The sequence below is a fragment of the Simochromis diagramma genome, unplaced genomic scaffold (assembly GCF_900408965.1).
Source record: "Simochromis diagramma unplaced genomic scaffold, fSimDia1.1 OVJJ01000334.1, whole genome shotgun sequence".
Lineage (NCBI taxonomy): Eukaryota > Metazoa > Chordata > Actinopteri > Cichliformes > Cichlidae > Simochromis > Simochromis diagramma.
Genome location: NW_024386764.1, coordinates 4,584,956 through 4,595,379, shown reverse-complemented (window position 1 = coordinate 4,595,379; position 10,424 = coordinate 4,584,956). Strand labels below are relative to the sequence as shown.

At 36.9% G+C, this 10,424-nt stretch overlaps 1 long non-coding RNA gene across 1 annotated transcript in view; it reads right to left on the bottom strand.

The window, feature by feature from the left end:
- Positions 1-1,029: 1,029 nt before the first annotated feature.
- Positions 1,030-10,424, bottom strand: part of LOC120733948 — a 35,266-nt gene continuing 25,871 nt past the window's right edge. Inside the window, exons 2-3 of the long non-coding RNA XR_005695922.1 lie at positions 7,352-7,510; positions 1,030-1,388 (exon numbers count right to left, since the gene is read on the bottom strand). This is a non-coding gene — a long non-coding RNA (uncharacterized LOC120733948). The remainder of the gene's footprint in view (positions 1,389-7,351; positions 7,511-10,424) is intronic.

The following is a 10,424-nucleotide window of genomic DNA, read 5'->3' as shown; positions in this document are numbered from 1 at the left end:
AATAACATCGAGTTGAGAGAGGAAAGCATAAACATCTCTACCTACAAAGCATTAAAGTGAAAGCGTAGATAACAAAGATCGGGGTTAGGATTAATTCAAATAATGAAGTTCTGCTTTCTAACAGTCTACTTCTATTTCCATACATTGAGAGATTTTTTCATTATATTAGTTTTTCACCATCAGTATAAGATTTGACCTTCAGACTTCAGAGTTTTCACCAGGATTTCTTTGTTCAGAGTGTAAGCAGTCTTCAAAAAAGCTTACACCAAATAAAGTCAATGTCTCGGTTCAATAAAAAAGATTGATATTTATTCATCTGCTTTTGGAGGTTTGGCCTGTTAGTCTGTTCTTTATATCACATCAAAGTCAATTTTCTTCAGTGTCTTTTGCAAGCCCATCAGCCACTGTTCCCTGTACGTTAAATATCTGTGCTCTTCTGTTAGTCATCCTTCCTATGACTGAGCCACGTCCCGATGTGTACCTCAGCCTGGTAATTCAGCCTCATTTCCAGCGTCGAGACTCCAGAAGGTCCTGTTCTTCTTCCTGCCATTGTTGGGGCTCCGTTGGCATCAGAGTCTAATCACCAAATAATTTAATACTGTCTGCTCCAGTAAATTATGTCCATTTCTTTCCAGTGACCTCTACTTATTTAAATAACATATATATATATATATCGGTTGGCAGCAGTTGTCAAGCCAGTCTGACTGAGAAAGGTAAGCTACAGTACTTTCAAAAAATAATTCATCAGTTCTAATGAGTGCAAGACCTGTCAGTTCAGCATGAAGCGACTGCCTCAATTGCATTGAGAACTGCTACATTTAAAAGATTCAGCACATTTGTTCAGTTAAATAGTATTTGTTTTTGGCCTCCACCAATAACACACCATCCTGTTAATATTCAAGAAATATTCAAATAAATCATTTAAAAAAGAATATCAAATGCTAAAGACATGATAAGTACTTTTAAATATCTCAATAACATAACATTCATATTAAAAAAAATAACTATTAAAAATGTATTGTAGTTGATTTATTGCAAAAAAAAAAAAAGAAATAAAAATAAATGAAAACAAGATACTGTGCTCCAGTTACAGTGATACAGTGATCCAGACTCTTGAGTATAAGTTAGGGAACAGTTTACCAGCTTCCCGACTGCTGTACTCTCAATGAACACAGTGTTGTTCAGTCTCTTGGTAATAATTGTAGTACTGTAGATGTAGTGCATAGATCACTCCAAACATTACCAAGAAGCTCATCAGCAGTTCTTTGGAGACCTCCACAAAGTCACTCCGGAGGACTTTCACAGTCTGGTAATGAACTGGATTGCTGTCATGGATTACTATAACGAGGGCCGCTGCATCATCTCAGATCTGGCTCAACATACTCGTCCTGAATGAATGAGAGAGAGTGGTTACAAATTATATAAATATAAATTAAAATTATGTATATAAATTATGTTTGAAAGCTATGCATTATTTTAGTTACAACTCTATATTTTTGTAGTTGTTTTGAGAACAAACTACAAACCAAAGCTCTTCTACAGTGATATTTATTCCTCCATACAAGTGTAAGGGTTAAAATTGGCTGTGTTAGCATGTTAGCTGTTAGCTTATTAACTGTTAGCTAATGAGACCACTGACATTTCAATCTCTTCAGTCCCACCCACTCACATTTCAAAGTCAAACAACTAGAGACAAGTGGGCGGAGCTATTTATTTGACCGGAAATTACCTCACTAATGAAGTCTTTATTAGGAGAAAATAAACTTAAAAAATAAATAAATAACTGTATCAACATCTAAATTAAGAGGTCATTTGACTGTTTTTAAAGCTTGCAGTTAATGCAGATTTTTTTAAATGACCCAAGAAATTCATTGCAGTAAATTCATCACTTGTAAGTCAAATAGTTTTTTTAAATGTTTAAAATGTTTACGTAATGTTTGAAAAGAAATAAAAGCAAACAAAACAAACAAACAAAGAAAAAAGCAAAAAACAAAAATAATTTGTTAAATTTGTCGAAATGCAAGAACCTGTGAGCAACTGAAAAAAGACTTTTTCCATTGTCTTTCCAGCTGTTACAACAGACTAAAGTTGTTTGTTTGGGATCAAACTGACCCCAGGAATCAAAACCTTCCAAAGATGTCTGCCATATAAAAGAGCAGGTACTTAATATCCAAAATAACTGAAGTTAATCAAAAATAACGTGTTGAACAAACTCAAATGGAAGAAAATGTTAGATGAACTTAAGATGACAGTTAAGTTTACATTACTTAAAACGTTCAAAAAGGAGTTTGAGCATTCAGATTTAGTGTGTTTGTGTCTGAGGTGTGTATAGATGGATATTAATAACACTAATAATAATGATGATGTAAGATGAGGAAGAAAACTAATATATTAAGAATAATACATATTGTATTTGTATAGCAATTTTAAAACAAGAATCATTCAGAGATCACAAACCTCCACCAAGGCAGCTCACTCCATGGGCAGTATTTACTTGTACTGTGTTTTCTATATATTGTATATATTTTCTCTCTTAATTGTTCAAAATAAGCTAATATTTTTTATTAAAACAATACATTTTTTTAGTTTAAATAGTTGACACATTTTTATATTCTCTTGTGAATAAAATACAGATTTATACAAATTATGTATACTAATACATATTTTACACAGCATTACAATTTTGGAGGGAACTGGGGTTGAATTAATATAACAATATATTAATATAGCATGATAAATTAAATGTAAAATAAATTAGTTTATATAAATAAACTGGTCAAATAGCTTTACCAACGTAGTATTTTGTTTGCCCATGCTGATGAAATCATCAGACCGGCAGCAGACATTATTCCATAAACAGATATGGTTCACAGAAATCTATTTTTAGCACACACACACACAAAAAAAAAAATAACTGAGCCTCCAACTTGTGTGCTTCTCTTCTCCCACCTAGGCTTTGGTGGCTCTGTGAGGCCGTTCTCAGGCTCAGGTAATAACAATGTTACCATTTAGTCAAGTATCTGAAACCTTCCCAGTTATAAACATCGCTACACACATAATAGAACACATAAATTACGTACATACAGGACTATGAATAATAAAAAGTAAGCATTTCAGATATTACGTTTGGTAGTTACATGATTATAGCATGTCTGCACTAATTGGCATAGTAATCCATCCTATAGTTGCTGTGATCTAGGGCTCCTAGAACAGCTGAAAAGTGCTCCCAACAAGAAGATCTTCCCCTATCATCATCGTGATGTTGCCAAAGACTCTTCATTCAATAACAATCTCTTTGACTTTGTGAGGTATGTTATTTTAAATATTTCCCCAACACGATTTTATCAGCGACATTTACATTTTTAGTTGCTGGGGTTCTATGTGTTATGTGTGGCAGCTGCTGCTCTGGTAATGTCATTAACAGTATGAAGTGAAGTAATTCTCCATTCTGCTCCCGTCACCATAAAATTGGAAACTATAGTGGAGAACAAAAAAAGCGTGAGAAATTGGGGGGAAAGCAGGAGGGAAGACAGAATAATAGGACTGGGGTAATGGATAGCCGTTGTTTTTCTTGTGCTTGTATGTGTGTGTGTGTCTGTGTGTGTGTGTGACATAGCGTGTATGTCAAACTGTGACAATGTTTGCTTGCACCATTTTCCTGACATTGTGGTGGATCTCTGAGATACTGCCAAAACTGACATGCCACATAGCAGATGTTTAAAACTTTGTTTTTGTAGTTTTTTTCTATACAAGTTTTGTTTTTGTGTTTTTTAACTTACTTTGTGTTCTGTGTTAACCTGTGTGTCTTATGATGTTGTTCATTAATGTTGAACAGACTACGACAGAATTGCTTCCATTTGGTACAAACGCATGACGGGCATGACTCGGGTAGAATTGTTGTTGCAATAGTTCATGATGTTCATGAAGTTGTTGAAATCCACTCTCCCTCAGGATTGCAGGAAAATCTGCTACTGTGCATTAACAAGGGTTTCCCAGCAGTATCCATGTATTTGTCTGACTTTTATATAATTACTGTGTTTCATTGCAGTGTGATATATATTAAAAAAACAAAAACAAAACACAGCCAAGTCCAGCCGCTTTCTTTCCAAGCTCCTTTGACTCTCATGACCTGGATGAGTGAGAACCTACAGAGACACCATATACAGCTATCTCTCTGGAAGAGTCCTGTAACGAAGTAGATATCTGTCCAGGCTGTACACCAGCTTTAACACATGTCAACTCCAGCGCTTTGGCAATCCAGGTTCAATAAGTGCTCTACATATGATAAACTAAATTGAATGAATACATATAATTCACACACACACAACTCATATAATCACTGTCATACCACATACTGTCATTTGTACTGCTGTCCATGCACAATTCACAAGTTGCTCTTTTATTTATTTATTTTAGATATAGCTTGCACTAGTGCATATAGGTTTGACTCTTATTATGCTTTTCCTTAGAATATGTCCTTATGTCTTGTAGTTAAATCACTACTTAAAAAGCCATTGCTTGACCCAGATATCATAGCTAATTACAGGCCAATCTCAAACATTCTTGAAAGAGTAAAACAGTTAACTGATCATCTGTAAAGGTTTATTTGAAGAGTTTCAATCAGGTTTCAGAGATCATCACAGTACAGAAACAGCTTTAGTGAAGGTTACAAATGATCTTCTTGTGGCTCTGACAGTAGACTCACCTCTATGCGTGTCCTGCTAGACCTCAGTGCAGCTTTTGATATTGTTAACCATAATATTTTATTACAGTGATTAGAGCATGCTGTAGCTAATAAAGGTACTGTTCAAATCATATCTTTCTAACAGACTCCAATTTGTTCAATTAAATGGAGTCTGCATCACATTCTAAGGTTAATTGTGGAGTTCCACAGGGTTCAGTGCTAGGACCAATTCTGCTTACATTGTAACACTCGCCAATGAAATGTCTCAAAGATAAAAGACCTGGATTACCTCTAACGTCCTGCTTCTAAATTCTGATAAAACTGAGGTTATTGTACTCTGCCCTAAAAATCCTAGTAATATGGAAACTAACCAGATGCTTACTCTGGATGGCATTACCTTGGCGTCCAGTAATACTGTGAGGAGTCTTTGAGTCTTTGAGCCATTTTTGATCATGATTTGTGTTTCAGTATACATATCACACAATATCTTTAAATTAGAAACATCAAAGTGATGCTGAAAAACTACTTTGTGCATTTATTACTTCTAAGCTGGACTACTTTAATTCATAGTTATAAGACTCCCTCAAAGCCGTCGGTTGATGCAAAATGTTGCAGATGTTCTTTAGTCTCAGACTGCTGATTTACTTGTGGTTCCTACAGTATTTAATAGTAGAATGGGAGGCAGAGTCTGCAGCTTTCAGGCCTCTCTTTGGTGGAACCAGCTCCCAGTTTGGATTCTGGAGACAGACATGCTCTCTACTTTAATAAGATTAGGCTTAAAACTTTCCTTTTTGATAAAGCATTTAATTTAGGCTGTATCAGGTGATCCTGAATCCTCTCTTAGTTATTCTGCAGTCCTCTCAGTGTGTCCTGATCTGTTCTGTTTTCTGTCTTTTTTACACCTTTGTCGTCTGGTGCACCCTTATTTCAGTCTTCATATTAAGTGTAAGTTTTCTTGTATCTATGCTTAACTATGTGTCTTTTGCCCCCCCCCTATTTTCATTTGACGGATGCTTTCTCTAGTCTCTTGTTTTGAGTTTTGCTTCATGTCTCTGTCCTGATTGTCTGCACATGTATCTCATTCCCCCAGCTGTGCCTTATTGCTAATAAGCCTTCTGTGTTTATGCATAGTCCAGTACTCCCTGTGTCCTTTGTAATGGCATATGTTGTGCAACCATTGGCATGTGCTGCCCTGCTCCTGCACCCTTGCATTTTCTGGTATCACCTAATTCACTGGATTCTGGGTTTGTTTGTATCACAGAGCACGATAGCGGCTTTTTGTTTTTACATTTTTCATTCCGTGTTCTCCCTGCAGCATTCTGCATTTGGGTCCTCCACCTCCACATTACAATCCACACAGTACTGTGACAGCTACATTCTGGAAAAAGGTAGACTAGAGATGCCTACCAGATGATTCAGCCTTTTTTCATTTTGCATATATTGTTGTGTTATCATAGCTGCTGGTTTCTCACACATGCTCGAGGTGTTCTTTAGCGTCAGTATCATGATTCACTGGGTTTATGGCAAAAGTGAAGCAGTCTGACTCCCAACTTGTGACATATGAAAGCTTGTGAAGGTTCATCAAATTTAAACGGACTGAGTGATCATGATTTTTCAACCTGCAAGGTTAATGTTGTAAAGCCTGTGTAATTTAACCCAAACCGCCATATTTTCCTAAATATCTTTTTTGCATTGAAGCTTTGCAGTGCAGATAGTGTTTTCTTTTTTCTATAGCTGTCTGTGGCCAAATTTTAAATACTTGTTATAATAAATTGGATTTTTTGGTTTATCATTTTAATGAAGTTTATTAGTCATTAGTTTCAGTCCCACCCTGTAGCCATGAAAGACATGCTTGAACACTATCCTCTTTTTCTTCTTTTTTTTCCTAAGATTAATGTTTGCCCTTTTAGGCCGCACAAGATGACAGCAAAAGTAACAAAACAGCACATTAAATGAATTATATTCTGGGTGGAAGTTGATCCAAAATATACTGCATTGTTGATTCATCTTCAAAGACGTCAGTTTGGAAAAGGTCACGGTAATTGAAAACCAAAGCGAATCAACCTTGAGTTTTTTGGGTTTTTTTCCCTTATTCAGGTCCTCCCAAAATCCATTTAAACAATTTTAAATTGATGATGTCACTATTTTGACCACAGCAACAGCTTGATCTTCAGGGGTCATGCTGCCAACTCATACTTTAAAGAGATTTTTGTGCTCAGTGAGAGGCACTTATATGAAAAGATTAAACCTTATTCCCTCAAGACCCCCAGCCTGAAAGATTGAAGTAGATTTCAAAGGGGTTGGTTGAAGGAATCACTTCCCTTTGGCCAGACTGGAAAAAATGAAAACCCGCATTACTTAATTGAGATGTCTGATCTCAGTTCAGGTGGTGGCTACTGCTGGGACCTTGTATCGAGTTAGCTGTAAACAGAACAGTTCAAACAGAGGGCTTAAAGAACCAGGCTTTTACAACCCAGCCGAGTACCTTGTTAAGATTAAAAAAAAGTCATCCCACCTCTGAAATATTACTGTTACTCAGCCTTGAAGTTTCACATTGTAATTTCTATTTGCTGAGCAGTATTTTGTGAAACTTCATCATTTGTGATACATACTCAAACTATCAAAGTTGAGCTTACGTGATTGATCCATCCAATTTCTGCTGTTTACCTGAGTTGAAACCTCCCTCTCTCTCTCTCATGTCCAGCTCATAACATCTCTTCATCTCGTCAGCATGCCGTGGGCCTGCCCTTGGGCCTCCACCTATACAGAACACTTGCCACAGGTCCATGAGGGGTCACGTTCAGATGCCCAAACCTCCTCAACTGGCTGTTAATGTGAATAAAATGGAAAAAATTAGTTTTAGTTTAAAACTAAAAACATATTTCAACATTTTAAAGAAGGGTAAAATATTTCTATATGTTTGTGGGAAAAATATTTTGGGTAAAATAAATAAATTAAACTTAGTTTTGGGGGATTTGAATTAAGGAACTACTGTCCTAATTCAGCCAGTGTCCGTATAACCCTGGTAACCCTGGCAGCTAACCTACAGTATTTACAGTTGGTAAATACTGTAGGTTAGTTTATGTTAAGAGACAGGAAGATCCTTTTAAATTCTGCTGTCCACCCAAAAAAAATATTATGATGATGAAGGGTGTGGGTTTCAGGAAGGGTGGGTGGAGATGCAGACGTTAATGTAGGAGTCAAGGCCATTCTCTTATGCTTAGACAGCAGAGCTTTTGATCTGCCTTTTTCAAAAGCAGCTGACTCATTTTTGAGGAAGTCGTGATAAAAATGTACAAGGAAACTAGGGTAAACAATGGCTTAATCGATGGAAGGGGCTCTGTGACTTTAACCCAATGTCAAAGGATGTAATTCAATTTAAAAGTTGGTTGTTTAAGCAAACAAAGAAAAAGACTTGAGGGTAAAAGTGACGCCAGCATAAGAAGATATTGTAAGAAAGAGAAGGAGTGATTAGTCATTAAAAAATCTATACTAACAGAGTCAAGTTTGTGTGTATAGAATATGGGAAATCTTGCCATAAAATAATTGAATATTCACAACTGTCTTTACTCAAGGTGATGTCAAAGCAACACAGAGGCTAAAGAATTTTTGTTTCTTGTAGTACTGGTGCTGAAGAACAGCTCCACAATGTCCACTGGCCTCTAATATGACACACTTGGCTGGTTAGGTCCTTCTCATTGGTTTTGTTCTTGCTAGGTTGACATTATCACATAAAACTACAACTACCAGGTGTGCAAGTAGGAATTAGCTACGTCACAATCATATTTATGAATAATCAATAAGAATAAGACCTTCATACAGAGCCCAGCAAACCGAAACTAAGATCAGAACTGCAGCATAATTTACCAACTTGTGTAACGCTTATGTTGTTGGGTATTTTATCCTCAAGATGAATATAAAACTCTACTTTGGCCCAAACCGTAGCTACTTTTAGTTGGCTTAAAATGTTTTCACAAGCCTCTGGGCTGAAATCCAAGGAACCCCCCTGCCCCCTCCATTGCAACAGCAGTTTTATGAGTTTTTATAAAGCTCATATGCTTTCATTTTTTTAATGACTTGTATGCTAACAATGAGTTAATTGCATCAGTCTCTCTCCCACAATCCCTCAACTGTGCAAAGATATCTTACAGGAATCTCAAATCCACAACAGTCTGCAACAATCATGCCACAGTGTCAGTATGATGGATAACTGCGTAACATATCAGCTCAATTTTAAGATAAACCATGATATAATAAATCGCCTGAATCATAATACTCTGATCGCCTCCTCTTTTCTATACAGTTGGTTTTTCACCACCCCCATAAAATCGTGCTTTCATTAACCTGGGGCCTCTATGTTAGCGAAGTCAACATCTGTCCAGCTTTCCACCTAGATTGCCAAAGAACAAAGGCTTTTCCATTACTGCCCTGGGAAAGTGAACAATTATAGGCACCAGAAGTACACATAGTTGTGAAATTTCATAATGATACTTTGGACTGTGAGAACTTTATTCAGTATATACACTGCATTAAAATTACTTGCTTTAAAAATGTGAGCTTTCACAATGCTGCTATAATCTTGGGCAAGTGCCCTTTTTTTTTTTTTTCAAAAGAACAACTAAAAACAAAAATCAACTCATTGGAATTACTGCCTTATCCCATTTGATTTTATTTTCCTGTCTTACTACAGGCAGTAGAATAAGAAGCCAGCAATTAAAGATGCACAAGGATTTCCATTTTGTTAAGGAGATTACACCAACGTCCTTATGACATCCCCTTAAGTGATATGTGACGTCACTGGTTTTATTATCAACGGTCCCTTTCTAATTATAGTGGTGTATTATCACGACTGTCATGTGTGATGTCCAAATGCTATGTCACATTAGCTACCTCTTAACTGAGCATAAATCCACACCATTCTTAAATTTGTTCACAGTGTTCATGTCTGGAGATAGATACATACGGTTACCACTCACTTTTCAACCTCTTCAGGATCCTAGTAACTCACCAGAAGAATCTAGAACTGATCAAGAGTGAAGATAGAAGAGGATATTATGTTGAAAACAACTTGGTTATAAGTTGTTAACCTCTTAAGCCCTAAGCATAACTGATCTCCTGCCTTTTGCCCCCGTATCAGGAGGCGTTGGGGCTTAAGAGGTTATCTGGGACAAATTAGTGGCCGATTACATCTCGGGAAACCAAGAGAAACACATCAGGCCAAACACAGATATACAGGTCTGCAGTGGTTGTGCTTCTATATGCCTGAATAATGGGAAAACCCCCTCACACCATGAAACATCCTGAGGATTCCCTGCTAGCATTTACCTGCCCAGCACGTTGCTGCTTCGGGGAACTGGACCTGGTTTTAATGTGAGAAACTACTAAGCTGGATTCTTTTTTTTCCTCTTTTTCTTTTGCATTACGGGCTGGATATTGCAATTCTGTGACCAAAATAACTCAATAAACTTTTAGTGGGAAAGTTTAATACCTATGCAGCTCTTGTGTGGTCTTCTTTTCATGATAAAGGCCTCATTTTCCACCCATGCTCTGGAAAGTCAAGCTGTAGAGTAAATCAGCAGAGTTGCTTGGTCTTGCTCGGTCAGGCATAAGTTCCTTCATATCCCTGCTCCTAAACAACTGCTCTGCTGGAAGATGTACTTAAATTGGGGGGGGGGGGGGGGGGGGGGGGGGAGCCTGATTTTGTCATTGTATGACAACAAGTCATGAATGGGTCATTTCC